Source organism: Ranitomeya imitator, chromosome 5, assembly GCF_032444005.1.
Source record: "Ranitomeya imitator isolate aRanImi1 chromosome 5, aRanImi1.pri, whole genome shotgun sequence".
NCBI classification, from domain to species: domain Eukaryota; kingdom Metazoa; phylum Chordata; class Amphibia; order Anura; family Dendrobatidae; genus Ranitomeya; species Ranitomeya imitator.
The window spans coordinates 367,811,072-367,831,651 of NC_091286.1; the positions used below are offsets into that span (position 1 = coordinate 367,811,072).

General features: G+C 44.0%; 1 protein-coding gene across 1 annotated transcript in view; it reads right to left on the reverse strand.

Moving 5' to 3' along the window:
• The window catches only part of COL19A1 (collagen type XIX alpha 1 chain), a 1,728,692-nt gene that overhangs the window by 258,639 nt on the left and 1,449,473 nt on the right, over nucleotides 1–20,580 (reverse strand). The window lies entirely within an intron of this gene.

The following is a 20,580-nucleotide window of genomic DNA, read 5'->3' on the forward strand; positions in this document are numbered from 1 at the left end:
GAGCTCTGCTTTGCACCCAAACAGTGGTTTACCCCCACATATGGGGTATCGGGGTACTCAGGACATATTGTACAACAACTTTTGTGGTCCATTTTCTCCTGTTACCCTTGGTAAAATAAAACAAATTGGAGCTGAATTAATTTTTTTGTGAAAAAAATTAAATGTTCATTTTTTTTAAACATTCCAAAAATTCCTTTGAAACACCTGAAGGGTTAATATACTTCTTGAATGTGGTTTTGATCACCTTGAGGGGTGCAGTTTTAAGAATGGTGTCACACTTGGTTATTTTCTATCATATAGACCCCTCAAAATGACTTCAAATGTGTTGTGGTCCTTAAAAAAAATGGTGTTGTAAAAATGAGAAATTGCTGGTCAACTTTTAACCCTTATAACTCCCTAACAAAAAAATTTGTTTCCAAAATTGTGCTGATGTAAAGTAGGCATGTGGGAAATGTTACTTATTAAGTATTTTTTGTGACATATGTTGGAGCGCCCCCAAGGGCGGCGGGGTACTCGGAGCTGGGCCCTTCGGTTCTCAAGGGGGGATGTCACGGTGGCTGACCCAGTCCGTGGCCCTAGGGGCGTCCGTTGATAAAAGGGGAAAGGTCTTTAAAGGGATATGTTCATGATGCCACCTGTGGTATTCAGTCAGGGTGACTGGCGCTGCTTAGGGGTCCGCTGGGGTGATGTTATGGCAGCTAGATGGTATACCTTCCCACAGGTGAAAAATGTCCCCAGGGCTTCCCAGTGTATAGGTGGTCGATAGTGAGAGGCACAGTAAAGAACGAGGACACAAGGTTGCAGTCTCTTTACCTTTACTGGAGGCTTCAGTGTCCACAGTCCAGAGCACCGGATCACAGGGTAGGCAGAGTCTGGCCAGTCTGAAGACAAATCCAGAGTTCCCTTATCCAGGTGGAAATCAGTAGCCTTCTTCTAGCGCCTGAGTGTTGTAGTCCCTCCCTGCTGAGCTTCTCGGTGAGATCCTCACAGCTATTGTAGATGTAACGTCTCTTTCTCTCTGTCCCCCTCATGGATAGGATAGGACAGGACAAACCCCGTGTGACTGATGACCTGAGGCTTTTTACAGGGACACTATCATGCCTCGGCCCCCACAAGTTGCCACCGTGCCTCCTGGGTATAAGGTCTGGCAGCCAACGTGGAATTAACTGTCCTGCCAGTCTCTGAAGTAAAGCGTAGAGATCCTTATTCCCTCGGTGTTCTGGCTACCGGCTTCTGCACCTCAGAATGGAGGCAGCCTTTTACAGGGCAGAACTCCTTCTGGTTTCCTCTCCTTTTGCTATGATTTCATTTCTCACTCACTACAAGACAATTCCCTTCTGATGTCTCTTTCTTGGGATGCTGCCGCACGTGGGAAAGGAGCACCTCCGTGGACCCTCATCCTACACAGACCTCAGTCTGCATCTGGCTCCCTCCCTCTCCAGCCAGCTTCTCCCTCTCTTCCTATCCAGACTACCAGTTTTACCTAGTTGTGAGGAGTGCCCTAATAGATAGAAGCATGGCTCCCTCTGGCGGCCTGGAGTGTGAAGTGTGTTGTGTGGTTTGTGATACCTGGTAGGGTGATCTCCTTTATTGCCTTCAGACGTAACACCACTCGCCTTGGTGGAAGAGCAACATTACTGCAATGACTAGGACCCTGGGGCACTGCACATATCTCTGTGATTTAAGGGCATAAAAATTCAAAGTTGGAAAATTGCGAAATTTTCAAAATTTTTGCCAAATTTCCATTTTTTTTTACAAATAAACGCAGGTAATATCAAAGAAATTTTACCACTATCATGAAGTACAATATGTCTCGAGAAAACAATGTCAGAATCACCGGGATCTGTTGAAGCGTTCCAGAGGTATAATCCTCATAAAGGGACAGTGGTCAGAATTGTAAAAATTGTCCAAGTCATTAACGTGCAAACCACCCTCGGGGCTTAAGGGGTTAAATATGATGGCTGACTATTGTTGAAACATTAGGCAAGATTGTCCACAGATGGAAAACTCCAGGAAAAGCTATAAGTGTACATTTCATCTTAACTGCTACCTAATTTTACTACTTGCACACAATTTGACTTATAGTATCTATATATATTTTGTATAAATGAAATAGCTTTAAATAAACATTATATTCAGGTAATTTTTTGCATTATTTTCCATTGTATGTACATTTTGTATGGTTTTGGAGAACAAATGAAAAAGAAAAACGGGAGTCACTTTTGGATTCAGAAGACAAAATTTAGTCAAAAACAAGTGTCAGATCTACCTCAACAAAAATTGTGTTCCCCAGTGTTATCAGTTGACATTTCTACCAAGCAAATTAAAGGTTTTCTCAGCATAGGTTTTTGGAAGGGAATGGTCTCCCTTGTTTGCTGGCTTCTTGCTTGCCAGTGGAGGGGACAGTGATTGCTTGACATTATGGAAAAGTGGCCTGGTTGCAGCACTGGTCTCGACTCTGGAATCTCCAATGCGGCAAGATGAGGTTTGCCTTTGCAGTATCTGAGGAGTACTTATAAAAAGAGCTTGCTAGTGTTGAAAAGAGCATGCAAGTGCTACATTCCTTTGCTAGGAGACTGTCCGTAGTAAAATGAAATGGAGCTTTATATGCAAATATGGTAAAATCTTAAAAGCCTACTTATGAAAAGACAAAACTTAACATTTGATATGAAGGTGTGGACCATTTTTTAAGCCTTTATAGCAGGATAACAAGACATATTTTGCTGATTATCCAGTATTGGGTTATTTTTATTGTTTTTAAATGTTTGTCTCTTATGTAAATAAACTTTTTTGAATAAAATAAAAATATTGCATTTTTCATTTCTTGGTGGTATTCTATATTTATATTGTGGTACATATTTTTCTTTAATCATGATACTTGTCCTTCAAGATAATAAAAAAGAGTATATACTGTACCTAATATTTCATTTGCTTGGCAAAGAGCCACCATTGTAGCAGACATAATCTACAAGGTAATCTATACTGACGTTCATGTTAAAGTTGGGAGACTGCTTTATTCTTTTCAACAAAACATGATAAAAGCCTTTGCACAACTAAGATCCGTTGAGATTTTTTCCCATCCTGGCTTCCTACATGACCGGCATAAATTGACTGTTGAACGTGAGATGTAGACAGGAGAGAGAAAAGCAGAAGGACTTAGCATGAAGTGGAGAATAATTAGGCATGAACAAAGTACATATTTAACCAAAGAATTAACAATATGCAAGTTATGGAGCAGCAGCTGTTACAGTAATTGTCATTTGTGGAGACAGGAATTGTTATCATAATGGATTTTTGTTTTCTTCTTTCCTAAAAAAAGTGTTGTGTTTAACATTGATACGCATCAGCAGCTGTTCATATAAAATCAATGAATTCATCCATTATAAAACTCAGGGAGAATTATCAGTGACCCAAATATTCTGATTTAAAATTAATTTTATTGCACACAAAATAGAGTTTTCAGTCTCTTTGGAACAATTTTCTTAGGAATCAAAACACAAATTCACACATCATTTCTGACAAAGTCTTTTAAAGAAAGGTCATGCTATTAAAAGCTTGCTTAAATATGAGTTTCAATATGAAACCTGCACTAAAGCACAACAGTCCTGAACTTTCTGGAAAAAATGTGAGAAAATTTAACTCAGAAATAAATAATACTAATAAGAAAAGACGAACGTCACAACATTGTTTTTATACTGACGTAATGGTCCGGTATTGGCTCTTGCTATTTGGAATTAAAACGTGCAGTAGAACATCAATGCAATAAAGTTATGTGTTATGTAATATGTTAATATGTACTTCATCGAGCATCCTGGTGCTCGAGACACTTGGTTGGTACTCGATCGAGTATCCGGGTACTTGGGCGTCATGCATAATTTCACACCCCACATGTTTCGCGGCTGATTTTCAGCCACTAAACATGCAGGGATTGCTTGTCAATCACAGAAATGCTGTAGCCATGTTGGCTACAAGCATTACTGTGATTGGCCTGCCTGCCGCATAGCATTATCATGTATATATAAATAAGTCCTGGTGATTAGGGTTGAGCGAAACGGGTCGGCCATTTTCAGAAGTTGACGACTTTTGGCAAGGTCGGGTTTCATGAAACCCGACCCGACCCCTGTGTGGGGTCGGCCATGAGGTCGGCGATCTTCTGAATCTGGTATCGGAATTCCGATACCGAGTTCCGATATGTTTGCAATATCGGAAATCGGTATCGGAATCCATATTTAAGTGTAAAAGAAAGAATTAAAATAAAAAATATTGCTATACTCACCCTCTGACGCGCCCTGGTACTAACCGGCAGTCTTCCTTCCTTAGAATCAGCGCTTGAAAGACCTTCGGTGACGTCGCGGCTTGTGATTGGTCGCGCGACGGCCCATGTGACCACTCACGCGACCAATCACAAGCCGCGACGTCACCGAAGGTCCTTCAAGCGCTGATTCTTAGGAAGGAAGGCTGTCGGAAAGAAGCAGGGCGCGTCCGAGGGTGAGTATATTCTTATTAGGTATATACTCACCCTCGGACGCACCCTGCTTCCAGGGCGCGTCAGAGGGTGAGTATAGCAATATTTTTTATTTTAATTCTTTCTTTTACACTTAAATATGGATCCCAGGGCCTGAAGGAGAGTTTCCTCTCCTTCAGACCCTGGGAACCATAGTAACCCATTGCAATGCATTGGGTTTCGGGTTTCGGCCGACCCTGACTTTTTTATAGGATCGGCCGATTTCACTCGACCCGACTTTTGAGAAAGTGGGTTTTGTGAAACCCGACCTGATCCTATAAAAGTAAAGGTCGCTCAACCCTACTGGTGATGCCATGCTTGGCGTATTGTGCTCGAAAATAGTGTAAGGAGAATTTCTACTGGAAAATGGATGGTATGTTATAGAGTTTAAGCACCTGCTTAAACAGTCTTTTTCAGGGCTAATTCAAATAGATTCTATTCTATAATAATACCGCCCTTAGTCACAATTAGTGTAGGGTTAGCTGGAAGAGTAGGGATAGCATATTAGAGGCATCTAGTCAGGGATTATTGCCTTACGATCCTTGGCGCTGCCATGTACAACCAAAAGGACTTTGAAGGCCAATTTAAATAAATTATATTCTATAATAATACTGCTCTTAGCTGCAATTAGCATAGGGTTAGCTGCTGAAGTATGGAGAGTTTAGTAGAAGCATATAGGCAGGGTTCATTGCCTTACAGTCCTTGGTGCTACTCTGTTAAACCAAAAGTCCATTTCAAGGCTAATTCAAAGAGATTACATTCTATAATAATACCGTCATGACGCTGGACAGGATGGTTCCGCCTCCATCCTGGCCAGTTCAGGTTCTCTTTGGTTTTGGGGCTGCTATTTAATGTTGGCAGTACCCGCATTTAGTGTCGGTGATACCTCTGTATACTTGGTTAGTGGTTTGTTGTGAATTCTGTGGCTGAGTTCACTTCTGTGGTCACAAGTGGTATTGCAGTCTCTGGGCTTCCTCCCTCAGGTGTTTTGGTGAGCTCGTTGGCTGCCTTGCTATTTAGCTCCACCTGAGTCTGTCTTCCTTGCTCCTTGTCAATGTTCCAGTGTTGGATCTGAGCTACTGCATCTTTCCTTGGGCCTGCTGCTCTGCTAGATATGTGCTTCTAGTTTGTTTTCTGTTTTTTCTGTCCAGCTTGCTATTAACTTTTGCTGGAAGCTCTGAGAAGCAAAGGGGTGCACCGCCGTGCTGTTAGTTCGGCACGGTGGGTCTTTTTGCCCCTTTGCGTGGTTTTCGTTTTAGGGTTTTTTGTAGACTGCATAGTTCTCTTTGCTATCCTCGCTCTGTCTAGAATATCGGGCCTCACTTTGCTGAATCTATTTCATTCCTACGTTTGTCTTTTCATCTTGCTAACAGTCATTATATGTGGGGGGCTGCCTATTCCTTTGGGGTATTTCTCTGAGGTAAGTCAGGCTTGTATTTCTATCTTCAGGCTAGTCAGCTCCTCAGGCAGTGCCGAGTTGCATAGGTAGTGATAGGCGCAATCCACTGCTGCTTATAGTTGTGTGAGGATAGATCAGGTACTGCAGTCTACAGAGATTCCACGTCTCAGAGCTCGTCCTATTGTTTTTGGTTATTGCCAGATCTCTGTATGTGCGCTGATTACTGCACGCTGTGTTGCCTGATTGCCAGCCATAACAGTACAAGGAGCCACACCAATGATTCCCAATAGAGGGAAAAAAGAAATCCTGACATCATTTTTTTTTCTTAGCTCTGTCTTCAGTCTTTTTTTTCCCCTAGACATTAGAGTGCTTCAGGACACAGCTGTGGACATGGATATTCAGGCTCTGTGCTCCTCAATGGATAATCTCGTTGTAAATGTACAAAAGATTCAAGATACTATTGATCAGAAATCGATGCTAGAACCAAGAATTCCGATTCCTGATTTGTTTTTTGGTGACAGAACTAAGTTCCTGAGCTTCAGAAATAATTGTAAGCTATTTTTGGCCTTGAAACCTCATTCTTCTGGTAATCCTATTCAACAGGTTTTGATTATTATTTCTTTTTTGCGCGACGACCCACAGGACTGGGCGTTTTCTCTTGCACCAGGAGATTCTGCATTGAGTAATGTTGATGCATTTTTCCAGGCGCTAGGATTGCTTTACGATGAGCCTAATTCAGTGGATCAGGCTGAGAAAAATCTGCTGGCTTTATGCCAGGGTCAGGATGATGTAGAAGTATATTGTCAGAAATTTAGGAAGTGGTCAGTACTCACTCTGTGGAATGAATCTGCACTAGCGGCTTTGTTCAGAAAGGGTCTCTCTGAAGCTCTTAAGGATGTAATGGTGGGATTTCCTATGCCTGCTGGTTTGAATGAGTCTATGTCCTTGGCTATTCAGATCGGTCGTCGCTTGCGCGAGCGTAAATCTGTGCACCATCTGGCGGTATTGTCTGAGAGTAAACCTGAGCCTATGCAGTGCGACAGGACTATGACTAAAGTAGAATGGCAAGAACACAGACGTCTGAACAGACTGTGTTTCTATTGTGGTGATTCTACTCATGCTATTTCTAATTGTCCTAAACGCACTAGGCGGTTCGATAGCTCTGCCGTTATTGGTACTGTACAGTCCAAATTCCTTTTGTCCATTACCTTAATGTGCTCTTTGTCATCGTATTCTGTCATGGCGTTTGTGGATTCAGGCGCTGCCCTGAATCTGATGGATTTGGATTATGCTAAACGTTGTGGATTTTTCTTGGAGCCTTTGCGGTGTCCTATTCCGTTGAGAGGAATTGATGCTACACCTTTGGCCAAGAATAAGCCTCAGTACTGGGCCCAGCTGACCATGTGCATGGCTCCTGCACATCAGGAAGTTATTCGCTTTCTGGTACTGCATAATTTGCATGATGTGGTCGTGTTGGGGTTGCCATGGCTACAAACCCATAATCCAGTATTGGATTGGAACTCTATGTCGGTAACCAGCTGGGGTTGTCAGGGAGTACATGGTGATGTTCCATTTTTGTCTATTTCGTCATCCATTCCTTCTGACATCCCAGAGTTCTTGTCTGACTTTCAGGATGTATTTGAAGAGTCCAAGTCTGATGCCCTACCTCCGCATAGGAATTGTGATTGTGCTATCGATTTGATTCCTGGTAGTAAATTCCCTAAGGGTCGTTTATTTAATTTGTCCGTACCTGAACACACCGCTATGCGCAGTTATGTGAAGGAGTCCCTGGAGAAGGGACATATTCGCCCATCGTCGTCACCATTGGGAGCAGGGTTCTTTTTTGTAGCCAAGAAGGATGGTTCGCTAAGACCGTGTATTGATTACCGCCTTCTTAATAAGATCACTGTTAAGTTTCAGTATCCCTTGCCATTGATTTCTGACTTGTTTGCTCGGATTAAGGGGGCTAGTTGGTTTACTAAGATTGATCTTCGTGGTGCGTATAATCTGGTGAGAATCAGGCAGGGAGATGAATGGAAAACGGCATTTAATACGCCCGAGGGTCATTTTGAGTATCTGGTGATGCCGTTCGGACTTGCCAATGCTCCATCTGTTTTTCAGTCTTTTATGCATGACATTTTCCGTGAGTATCTGGATAAATTCTTGATTGTTTACTTGGATGACATTTTGATCTTCTCAGATGATTGGGAGTCTCATGTGAAGCAAGTCAGAATGGTTTTCCAGGTACTGCGTGCTAATTCCTTGTTCGTGAAGGGATCAAAGTGTCTCTTCGGTGTGCAGAAAGTTTCATTTTTGGGGTTCATCTTTTCCCCTTCTACTATCGAGATGGATCCGGTTAAGGTTCAGGCCATCCAGGATTGGACTCAGCCGACATCTCTAAAAAGTCTGCAGAAATTCCTGGGCTTTGCTAATTTTTTGATAGGTGGACTAGTAAAGTTATCTCTGAACTTCATTGTTCGGTGCTGGCCGGTCATCCAGGAATCTTTGGTACCAGGGAGTTGGTTGCTAGATCCTTCTGGTGGCCATCTCTGTCACGGGATGTGCGTGCTTTTGTGCAGTCCTGTGGAATTTGTGCTAGGGCTAAGCCCTGCTGTTCACGTGCCAGTGGGTTGCTTTTGCCCTTGCCGGTCCCGAAGAGGCCTTGGACACATATTTCGATGGATTTAATTTCTGACCTTCCCGTTTCTCAAAAAATGTCGGTCATTTGGGTGGTCTGTGATCGCTTTTCTAAAATGGTCCATCTGGTGCCCTTGGTTAAATTGCCTTCCTCCTCTGATTTGGTGCCTTTGTTCTTCCAGCATGTGGTTCGTTTACATGGCATTCCTGAGATTATTGTTTCTGACAGAGGTTCCCAGTTTGTCTCGAGGTTCTGGCGAGCCTTTTGTGGTAGGATGGGCATTGACCTATCTTTCTCCTCGGCCTTCCATCCTCAGACTAATGGCCAGACCGAACGAACCAATCAGACCTTGGAAACATATCTGAGATGTTTTGTTTCCGCTGACCAGGATGATTGGGTGTCCTTTTTGCCGTTGGCTGAGTTCGCCCTTAATAATCGGGCCAGCTCGGCTACCTTGGTCTCTCCATTTTTCTGCAATTCTGGGTTCCATCCTCGTTTCTCTTCAGGACAGGTTGAGTCTTCGGACTGTCCTGGTGTGGATTCTGTGGTGGACAGGTTGCAGCAGATCTGGACTCAGGTAGTGGACAATTTGACCTTGTCCCAGGAGAAGGCTCAGCTTTTCGCTAATCGCAGACGCCGTGTGGGACCCCGACTTCGTGTTGGGGATCTGGTTTGGTTATCTTCTCGTCATATTCCTATGAAGGTTTCCTCTCCTAAATTTAAACCTCGTTTTATTGGTCCGTATAGGATTTCTGAGATTCTCAATCCGGTGTCTTTTCGTCTGACCCTCCCAGACTCCTTTTCCATACATAATGTATTCCATAGGTCGTTGTTGAGGAGATACGTGGCACCTATGGTTCCATCTGTGGAGCCTCCTGCCCCTGTTTTGGTGGAGGGGGAATTGGAGTATATTGTGGAGAAGATTTTGGATTCTCGTGTCTCTAGACGGAAACTCCAGTATCTGGTCAAATGGAAGGGTTATGCTCAGGAAGATAATTCCTGGGTTTTTGCCTCTGATGTCCATGCCCCAGATCTTGTTCGTGCCTTTCATGTGGCTCATCCTGGTCGGCCTGGGGGTTCTGGTGAGGGTTCGGTGACCCCTCCTCAAGGGGGGGGTACTGTTGTGAATTCTGTGGCTGAGTTCACTTCTGTGGTCACAAGTGGTATTGCAGTCTCTGGGCTTCCTCCCTCAGGTGTTTTGGTGAGCTCATTGGCTGCCTTGCTATTTAGCTCCACCTGAGTCTGTCTTCCTTGCTCCTTGTCAATGTTCCAGTGTTGGATCTGAGCTACTGCATCTTTCCTTGGGCCTGCTGCTCTGCTAGATATGTGCTTCTAGTTTGTTTTCTGTTTTTTCTGTCCAGCTTGCTATTAACTTTTGCTGGAAGCTCTGAGAAGCAAAGGGGTGCACCGCCGTGCTGTTAGTTCGGCACGGTGGGTCTTTTTGCCCCTTTGCGTGGTTTTCGTTTTAGGGTTTTTTCTAGACTGCATAGTTCTCTTTGCTATCCTCGCTCTGTCTAGAATATCGGGCCTCACTTTGCTGAATCTATTTCATTCCTACGTTTGTCTTTTCATCTTGCTAACAGTCATTATATGTGGGGGGCTGCCTATTCCTTTGGGGTATTTCTCTGAGGTAAGTCAGGCTTGTATTTCTATCTTCAGGCTAGTCAGCTCCTCAGGCAGTGCCGAGTTGCATAGGTAGTGATAGGCGCAATCCACTGCTGCTTATAGTTGTGTGAGGATAGATCAGGTACTGCAGTCTACAGAGATTCCACGTCTCAGAGCTCGTCCTATTGTTTTTGGTTATTGCCAGATCTCTGTATGTGCGCTGATTACTGCACGCTGTGTTGCCTGATTGCCAGCCATAACAGTGGTTGCTGACCCAGGTGACTTGTCCTCAAACGTGTGCCTCTGTGCTTGTGTGCCTTGCTGTTTATTATTTGGTTTGTCCCCTGACTTCTGCCTCTGTATCCTGCTTTTGTACTGCTATGTCTCTCCTGGTTATCTGACCCCCTTGGCTTGTCCCCGTTTACTCTTTGTCTTGTCCCTAGGTACTGGCCGTTCGTCTGGTTTCTGACTCTCGGTTCTCCTTGACCACGTTTACTGTCTTTGCCCTGTGCTCTGCATGCTCAGTGTCCTTCCCTGCACTCACGTGTGGTGGCTCTGCCCCCTGGTCAGGTGATCACTCATTGCCAGGTCCTGTGCTCACTACACTAGTCTTAGGTCCTTGTGCACTGTGTTCCTTCATTTCACGCGCCCCCTTATAGCGCTCCCTGGGCAGTGCCAGTGACACCTTTAGTGTCATTATAAATACTTCTCTTAGTTGCAATTAGTGTAGGGTTAGCTGCTGACACAATGATAGGGTATTAGAGGCATTTAGGCAGGGTTCATTGCCTTACAGTACTTGGGGCTTCCATGTACAACCAAAAGTCATATCATGGTCAATTGAAATAGATTTTATTCTATAGTAATACTGCTTTTGGCAGCAGTTAGTGTAGGGTTAGCTGCTAGAGAAGTGATAGCATACTAGAGACAACTAGTCAGGTATTGCCTTACCCTCCTTGCTGGTGCAACAGTAAAACAAAATTCCTTTTCATGGCTATTTCCAATATATTCTAGTTTGTAATAATACCTCTCTTAGCTGCAATTACTGTAAGGCTAGCTGCTGGACTAGGGATAGTGCATTAGAAGCATTTAGGCAGTGATTATTGCCTTACAGTCCTTGCTGCAGAAAAAAAAATTCCTTTAGAGAGCTATGTCTATTCTGCTCCCTATTACTAACGCTGTTAGCTGCATTTAGTGCAGGGATAGGTGCTGGGGAAGGTATAGTTTTGGATTTGAAGAAGAATAGAAAAAAAGAAACCATCAAATGTATACAATTTTTGGATGAGAATGGTGCACATGAATACACCAGAAAAAAAGCAACACCTAACCCTTGGTTTGGGAAATTGTTGCGTGTGGGTGCTCTCGGGAAAAGTTGTCTGCCTTCTCCCTCTGGCCATCCCACTGCCTCTTCCTGCCTGTTTTGGTGTTGCTGATCCCACCTCCTCTGCAATGCTGTCCTCTCTCTGCATAGTAATTTGTAAGGTTGGATCAGTGACCTCATCATCCACCACCTCGTTTTACACTTCTGAACTCTGGTCCTCCTCCTGGCTTGTTGACTTTACAACATCACTTGTTGGCAACTGTGTCTCATCATCATTGACCGCTTGAGACACTAATTACCATTATGCTCAAATATTTGGGCATCTATTCACTACACATGATTGCCTCATGTTTCTGAAATGTGCGGGGCATGAGGCTGGAATCAGTGAATGGAAATATATGGACTCGCTCCTTGGAGTGTCCGAGTGTGGGATCACTTGTCTCCTGTGATTCGCCATGGCTGGAGGAATGAGAATCAGGTTGAGGATTACTGTATGTGGTCCAGACACTTGACTAATGAGACTGGACAGTGTGAAAAACCAAGTGATGCTGAGAAACATATCTGAAACATTATGTGCCATCCAACTGAGGGACAAGAAGCTAGGTGTTGTGGATGACCGTGTTTGTTGTGCTACCACCTGCAAACTGTATGGTGTTATTTTTTAAGTAAAATATGCAGTCCCCAATATGAATTTAGTGTGAGGGCCGCCAACTGGCATTTCAAATTTTTTTTCGAAAGGGCCACCTGATGGCTCTTCAAAATTCATGACTGAGGGCTTCCTGATGGACCTCCAAAATGTATGACGGAGGGCCGCCTGATGATCCTCAAAACATTTATAGAGCAGGCTGCATGATAACTCTTTTGATATGGTGTTGGAGGACAACAAGAATAATAATAAACCATGAACCGTATACCCTTTTTGGGGTGGGAAGTGGTGCATGGAAATACACCAGAAGAAAAAGAACATTTGAATTACATTTATGCTGTTTTCCAATGGTGTTGAGAAGTCTTAACCAATACAGGCCTTGTTCATTTTGAGATCAGTCATCGTGTCAGCATTTTCAGTTGACAGGCAGATGCGCTTATCAGTTATTATGCCCCCGATGGCACTAAAAGCCCACATAATCCACTTAAGCAGGGAGCGAGCATTGACTGTGGCCTGCGAGCTTCAGATATGCCTCAACTGCATGTAAAATAAAAATAAAAAAAATAAAGATGCATTCACACAATGGGAGAAAGGCCCAAATGCACCTCTTATGGGAATAAATGGACAAAGGACTTGCGGTGCTATTTTCCCAAAATGGGTTGGAGAAGTTTCCCTGTTACAACTCTACCAGCATCACTGCATGGCCTACCATCCCTCACACACCATCTTACTCACTGCTCCATGTCATTTTGTGATCTCTGTCTGTTGCCGGCTCCATGTTCTGTGTCTCTTACTCTCTGCTTGCTTCTTGGCTGTGTGCATAGGGGGCGGTGCCATAACTCTCTGGTTCTTATGGAATCAGGGTGCACCTGTCTAATGTGTTCCTGACTAACTACCAAAGGCCTCTAGTATTTAGGGCAGCTCCACCCTGTGGAACTTGCCTGTCCAATGTGTTAACTCAGTTAGTGTCTTGCTACTGAGCTGCCAGATCTTGCTCTGTGTTCCTCATTCTCTGGAGGCTCTACTCCTAGCTTTGCTTGGTTTTTCTTTGTCTGCGCTCCAGGAGGCTGTATATCCTGGTCTCAGTGTCTTTGTTCTAGCCTTGCTTTGTACTTGTCTGTTCTTCCTCCAGGATGCAGAAAATCCTGGTCCCTGTGTCTTTGTTCTTGTACCTTGTCTCGCTCCATTACCTTGTCTAAACTCTGTCCTACCTCTGTCTCTTTGTCTGTGGCTTCTTTCCCTGCTGTTTCTTTCCTTGTGTCCTCTCTGTTTGCCTGTGCTCCGTACTCTTGCAGCTCTGCTTATGCTCCGCACTCTTGCGGCTCTGCCTGCTCAGTACTCTTCTGACTTTGCCTGTGCTGCTCTCTCTTGCAGCTTTGCTTATGCTCCGCACTCTTGTGGCTCAGCTTGCACTGTACCCTTGTATCTCTGCCTGCTCTGTACTCTTGCGGCTCTGCCTGTGCTCCATACTCCTGCGGTTCTGCTTCATTCTGGTTCTACTGCTGCAGAATCTCTTGCTGCTCTACAGCTCTTATCCGCAGCCTTGTGGTTCTCCTCCTGTGTGAACAGGTCTCATCCTGTTCCTTCATACTTCATTTCGTACCTGCACCTCCTGTGTGAACAGGTCCCAACTAGTGATGAGCAAATATACTCGTTACTCGAGATTTCTTGAGCATGCTCGGGTGTCCTCCGAGTATTTTTTAGTGCTCAGAGATTTAGTTTTTCTTGCCACAGCTGAAAGATTTACATCTGTTAGCCAGTATAAGTACATGTGGGGGTTGCCTAGCAACCTATTTTATCCAAAAATGTTATCCTAAAATTGTATATTGCTCCCATGTATTACTAATGTTATGTTTTGTCTAATAAATTTGCACAAGTCTGAGGTGATGTCATTCAAGGAGACATTGAAAGTTGGTGCCACCAACTTCAAGGAGAAAGAGAGGAAGCGATGACGTGATGGGAAATTATGCTTCTATTGTGGAGATCCAGGACATTGGAAGAAGGACTGCCCCTCTTGTCCATCGAGTAACAAGCTACAGAGTCTGGACGATGATCTAGGAGGTCATCCAGACTCCCAGGTACCATTTTCATGATTTCAATAGGTTTTGTTAGAGGTGGAACTGTGTTATGGAGGTGTTTTTGCATCCACTTCAGCATTTGTAGACTGTGGATCTTCCATGAACTTCATTGACTCTAGTCTGGTGTCCAAGTTAAAGTTAGGGACAGTTAGGCTAGAGACTCCCATCCATAATCTTTGCCATTGATAAGACACCGTTGGCTCAAAATGTCCTTAAGTTTGTCTCTGAGGAGTTCCTCCTCAAGGTGGGTTCCTTGCACCAGGAACGAATTTCATGTTATGTTATGAATAATCTTCCTGCAGGACTGGTGTTGGTTTTCCCCTGGTTGCAGAGGCATTATCCTGTTATGACTGGGGATCTCGTGATGTTGATAAATGGGGTCCTAATTGTTCCAATGGTTGTCTTTCTGCTGCTTTTTTGTCTTCCATTAGTCAGGAGGGTATTCCGGAGTTCCTGAAGGACTTTGGGGATGTGTTCTCCGAAAAAGAAGCTGAGGTCTTGCCACCCCATTGTCCTTATGATTGTACCATTAATCTTATTCTGGGTTCTATATTGCCCAAAGCCCATTTGTACAATCTTTCTGGCCTGGAACATACTGCTATGAAAAACTATATCTCTGATAGTCTACGCAAAGGTCACATCCGTCCCTCTGTCTCACCTGTGGCCACGGGATTTTTTTTTGCCAAGAAAAAAGATGGTGGTTTACGCCAATGCCTTGATTTCCAGGAATTAAATAAAATTGCGGTGAGAAATACCTACCCTCCCCCACTCATTCCTGATCTCTATAACCAATTGTCTGGGGCTAAGTGGTTTTCTAAACTTGATCTCAGGGAAGCATATAACCTTATCCGCATTCAGGATGGGGATTAGTAGAAAATGGCATTTCTCACCTCCGAGGGTCTGTTTGAAAATTTGGTCATGCTCTTTGGTCTCACGAATGCGCCCGTGGTCTTTCAAACTTCATGAATGATGTTTTCTCTGATTTTATCGGGCTCTTTATGGTTGTATACTTGGATGATATCCTTGTTTTCTCACCTGACAAGGAATCCCACATTAGTAATTTACACGCTGTTCTTCACAGGTTACGGGGAAATTCTCTGTTCGCTAAACCCGAGAAATGTTTGTTTTGTGTCCAGGAGCTTTCCTTTCTGGGGATCATCCTTTCTGCCAATGGATTTCGGATGGATCCTGGAAAGGTACAGGCCATTGCTGATTGGGTGTAACCCAGAGACCTCAAGGGGTTGCAGCGTTTTCTGGGTTTCACCAACTATTATTGAAAATTCATCAGGGGGTTCTCTCAGGTGGTAAAGCCACTCACCGATCTCACTCGCAAAGGGGCTGATTTCAAAGTTTGGGCACCCTTGGCAGTTGAAGCATTTTTTTACTTTAAAGAAGTGTTTTATGTCTGCTTCTGTATTGATTCTTCTGAACCGTTCATTGTAGAGGTGGATGCATCAGAGGTGAGAGTGGGGGCAGTGTTGCTCAGGGACCCGTTACTTTGATTAATTTAAGACCATGTGTCTTTTTCTCCCGGAAATTTTCTCCTGCAGAGAGGAACTATGACGTTGATAACCAGGAGTTATTGGCCATAAAATTGGCTTTTGAAGAATGGAGGCATTTTTGGAGGGGGCAGTTTATCGGATCATGGTGATCACGGACCACAAGAACTTGTCTTACATTGAATCTGCCAAATGATTGACTCCTAGACAGGCTAGTTGGACCCTTTTCTTTTCTCGTTTTCATTTTTCTATCACTTTTCGGCCTGGTTCCAAGAATAGCAGCTGCCTTATCTTGCAGTTTTGCTCCGATATCACCCCCCGAACCTCCTTCCTCCATTCTTCAGCATGGGGTGGTTGTTGAAGGGGTATCCTCTGAATTGGAGCAGGAGATTTGGAAGGCTCAGTCTCTTGCTCCTCCCTCTTTGCCTGATAATAAGCTCTTTGTCCTGGTTCAGTACCGATTGAGGGTTCTCCGGGATTTCCACGATTCTGCTCTCAGTGGACACCCGGGGATCTCAGCCACTCAGAAAGCCATTGTTAGGCTGTTTTGGTGGCCCTCCGTGAACTCTGATATCATTGTGTTTGTGTCTGCTTGTGATACCTGTGCCTGTGCTAAGAGCTCACACAACTGGCCGGCTGGGGAATTGGTGCCATTGCCAATTCCAGATAGACCTTGGACTCATTTGTCCATGGGTTTTATCACCGATCTCCTTCCTTCCAATGGCAAAACTGTAATCTGGGTAGTGGTTGACAGATTCAGTAAACAGGTGCATTTTGTACCTCTGGCAGGATTTCCTAATTTTGAGGCACTATCTAGGTTGTTTGTTGAGCACGTTGTACGGCTGAATGGTGTGTCTTTGAGTGTGGTTTCCGATAGAGGGGTACAATTTGTGTCCAAATTTTGGAGGGCATTTTATAAAAGATTGGGTATTTGTTGACCTTCTCTGCTTACCAGCCTGAGACCAACGGTGAAACGGAGAGGACTAATCAGTCACTGATCAACAGATCTTGAGGTGTCTTGTTACTTCTCAGCAGGATGATTGGTGTTCTTCATTGCCCGTGGCTGAATTTGCATTTAATAATCAGATTAACCAGTCCATGGGCACCTATCAATTCTTCTGTAACTATGGTTTTCACCCCAAAATTTTTGGCACATTTTCTAGGCTGGATTCAGGATGTCCAGGGGCTGATACGGCAGTGCAACAGTTGGGGGAGGTGTGGAGGGAGGTCCAGAAGAACATTGGGAAGGATCAGGGCAAACAAACTTTTTGCTGAAAAGCGATGGTCTGTCAGACCTATATTCCTGGTAGGAGATAAAGTGTGGTTGTCTACTAAGAACATTCGTCTACAGGTTCCTTTTGCTAAGCTAGGTCCCAGGTTTATTGGTCCTTACGAGATCATTGAGGTGGTCAATCCAGTTGCCTTTCATTTACGGCTTCCTCAGTCATTCGGATCTCCAATGTGTTCCATAAATCCCTTCTTAAGTCATTTGTACCATCTTCCACTGGGCCTCCATCCCCTCCGCCTCCTGTCTCTGTGGATGGGCAGACCGAGTTTGAAGTAGAATGGATCGTGGATTCTCGCATGGTCCATAGTTCATTTCAGTATTTGGTCCATTGGAGGGGTTATGTGTTGTGAATTCTGTTGTCAAGCTCCCTCCTGTGGTCATGAATGGTACTTCATCTGGTTCTGTCCATGGGCTTCCTCTGGTGGCTGTGAGTGGAGCTGCTGCTTCTGAGTTTCCTTCCACAGGTGACGAGGTTAATTCGTTAGCTGGCTGCTCTATTTAACTCCACTTAGATCATTGCTCCATGCCACCTGTCAATGTTCCAGTATTGGTCTAGTTCACTCCTGGATCGTTATTGTGACCTGTCTTCCCAGCAGAAGCTAAGTTCCTGCTTGTTTTTCTTTGGTTTGCTATTTTTCTGTCCAGCTTGCTATTTTGATTGCTGTCTTGCTTGCTGGAAGCTCTGGGACGCAGAGGGAGCGCCTCCGCACCGTGAGTCGGTGCGGAGGGTCTTTTTGCGCCCTCTGCGTGGTCTTTTTGTAGTTTTTTGTGCTGACCGCAAAGCTGCCTTTCCTATCCTCTGTCTGTTCAGTAAGTCGGGCCTCACTTTGCTAAATCTATTTCATCTCTGTGTTTGTAATTTTCATCTTTACTCACAGTCATTATATGTGGGGGCTGCCTGTTCCTTTGGGGAATTTCTCTGAGGCAAGGTAGGCTTTATTTTTCTATCTTTAGGGCTAGCTAGTTCCTTAGGCTGTGATGAGGCGCCTAGGGAGTGTCAGGAGCGCTCCACGGCTATTTCTAGTGTGTGTGATAGGATTAGGGATTGCGGTCAGCAGAGTTCCCACGTCTCAGAGCTCGTCCTATATTATTAGTAACTATCAGGTAATTCCGTGTGCACTTAACCACCAGGTCCATTATTGTCCTGACCACCAGGTCATAACAGTTATGGTCCTGAGGATCGATCTTGGGTACCGGCGCGATCTGTCCATGCCGATCGATTGGTCCGGGTATTTCACGCACGTTATCCTGGGAAACCTGGGGGTCCGGTGGCCCCCCTTGAGAGGAGGGTACTGTCATGATCTGTTCCAGGGTTTATTCCTGTTTGCCCTTTTTTTGGCGGATAACGTCAAGGGTTAACTTTGCTCTGCCTCATTCTGGGTTTGGGTTTGCTATTTAGCTCCCATGAATCTTGCTGGCAGTGTCAGCTAAAGTTCTGCCTTCGGCAAGTGAACCTGACTCTTGTAACCCTTGATTTGTCCTGCTGTGATGCCTGACTTGCCCCATGTCTGTTGTCTTCCTCTATCTGCCCTCTTCCCAGCGTTTCTCTGTTTCTCGGTTATATTATCTGGTTTCTGATTCTGCCTGTATTCGGACTTGTTTCTGCTTTCTGTCTTTGCCTTATCTGCTTTCGACCATTGCTGAACTCCCTGGCTTGCTCCTGAGCACGTATACTTCTTACTCCTTTTTGTACTTTGCATCTGAACGGTTTCTGACTCGTCTTGCTTGACCACTCTCTCGCCATTTGGTAGCACCTGTGCGGCTGCTCTGTGGATTTCTCTGTGTACGCAGTCTCACTTCCCTCTTAAGCTCCCTCTGGTGGAAATTGCGTTACACTGTACTGCAGAGCTTGACAGGCTCATTTTGAGTTTGCCAAAACACATGTGGGAGACTCCCTAAATATATGGAAGAAGGTGCTGTGGTCAGATAAGATCAAAATTTAACTTTTTTGCCACTGAGGTAAATGCTATGTCTGGCGCCAAACCAACACAGCTCTTCACCCCAAGAACACTATCCCCATAGTGAAACATAGTGGTGGCAGCATCATGCTGTGAAAATGTTTTTGGGCAACAGGGACAGGGAAAATGATCCGAGGCGAGGGGAATATGGATGTTGCGAAATACAGGGATATTCTTGAGCAAAACCTTTTTCAGTCTGTCAGTGACACTGAAGTTTTCATTTATTTTGTCCTATGTTTTGTTTAGTTCACAATAAAAAGAAAACCAAATATTGACAGTTGTAGGCATGTTCTTTACATGAACTGATGTAAACCCTCTAAAAAAACAGTGACATTCCAGTTTGTGAGGTAGTGCTCAACCACTGTATATGCAATATGTAATTTATAGTTTTGATATTGAATGGTTGTTTGACCGTTGACTGTAAATCCCTAGTGTAACTGCAAGAAGTGAACTCTTACATAGAGACAGATGATGCAACTCCTATGGATCTATGCAATGAACTCTCAAGCTTACTGACAGTCATAAGGATACCTGTATTTTCTTGTGAAGGAGATCTCATGGAATACAGGTTTTTATTTTTACTGCTTATATTGACTTTTATAAGGGTTGAACAAATCCATAACCATGGTGGTGTCAGGAGGAAGAAAACATTTCATCAGTTTACAGATTGAATAGGAGCATGTAATTTGAAGTGCATTAGGAAACAGTGATGTCCCAATGCAAATATGAGATAATAAGCAGATTTTCTGTGTAATATGGACTAGGGTGTCACAAAGTAAGTGACTATAGTGAAGCAACAGCAAGGTATAATAGTCATAGTGGAGTTATGGTACATGAATTACAATCATTGAAGTTGTAAGGGGTAACGATGTGGCAAGGCTCATTAAAGGGTCAATATTGACTTTTTGGTTTGCTACATCCTATATGTGGGATGAAGTTTAAGTCTTCTTCCTTTCATTATAAATTTATTTTCATATTTGAAGTCTTAGGAAAATGTTCTACTCATTTAACTTGATTTGATGCTGAGTTTGCTTGGAGAATCTTACTACATCAACATCCTCACAGCGTACATTATTACATTAAAGCAGGTAATTAATCTTTTACTTTACTATTTTAAAAGGAAACTGTCACCACATTTGATCGATTCAGCTTATTAATATGGGCATACAAGTTATAGTCTGCTGAAAAAAGTGATCCCTGTATGCCTCTAGGATGATGTCTTGTTGTTTAAAAATCACCTTTTATCGCTTAATGTAAATTAGTTCTTCCAGGCTATGGGGATTACTCTGCCTGGAAGATAACGCTGCCTTCTCACTTCTTTATCCTATCATTCTCCTCCCCTATCGTCACTGTGTCCCTGTGATGTCAGGTGTGTGGCCGAAAATCATGTGACAGTGCATTCTGACTGCCGTTGCTCTTCTTCACTGTTCCACCCTTGTATGGGAATTGACTTTACGTTTGTTCAGTGCAGGCACCAGAGAGTCACTGTAACTTCCATTCCTAGTGTTCTCCAGGGAAAAGAAAAAGTGCAGATGGCATGTTTACTATACAGGGCAGGAAGAAGGAAGTCGGGAAGTCTATAACCTGTATGCCCATATTAATAGGTCAGATCGATCAAATGTGATGACAGGTTCCTTTTAAGCAGCT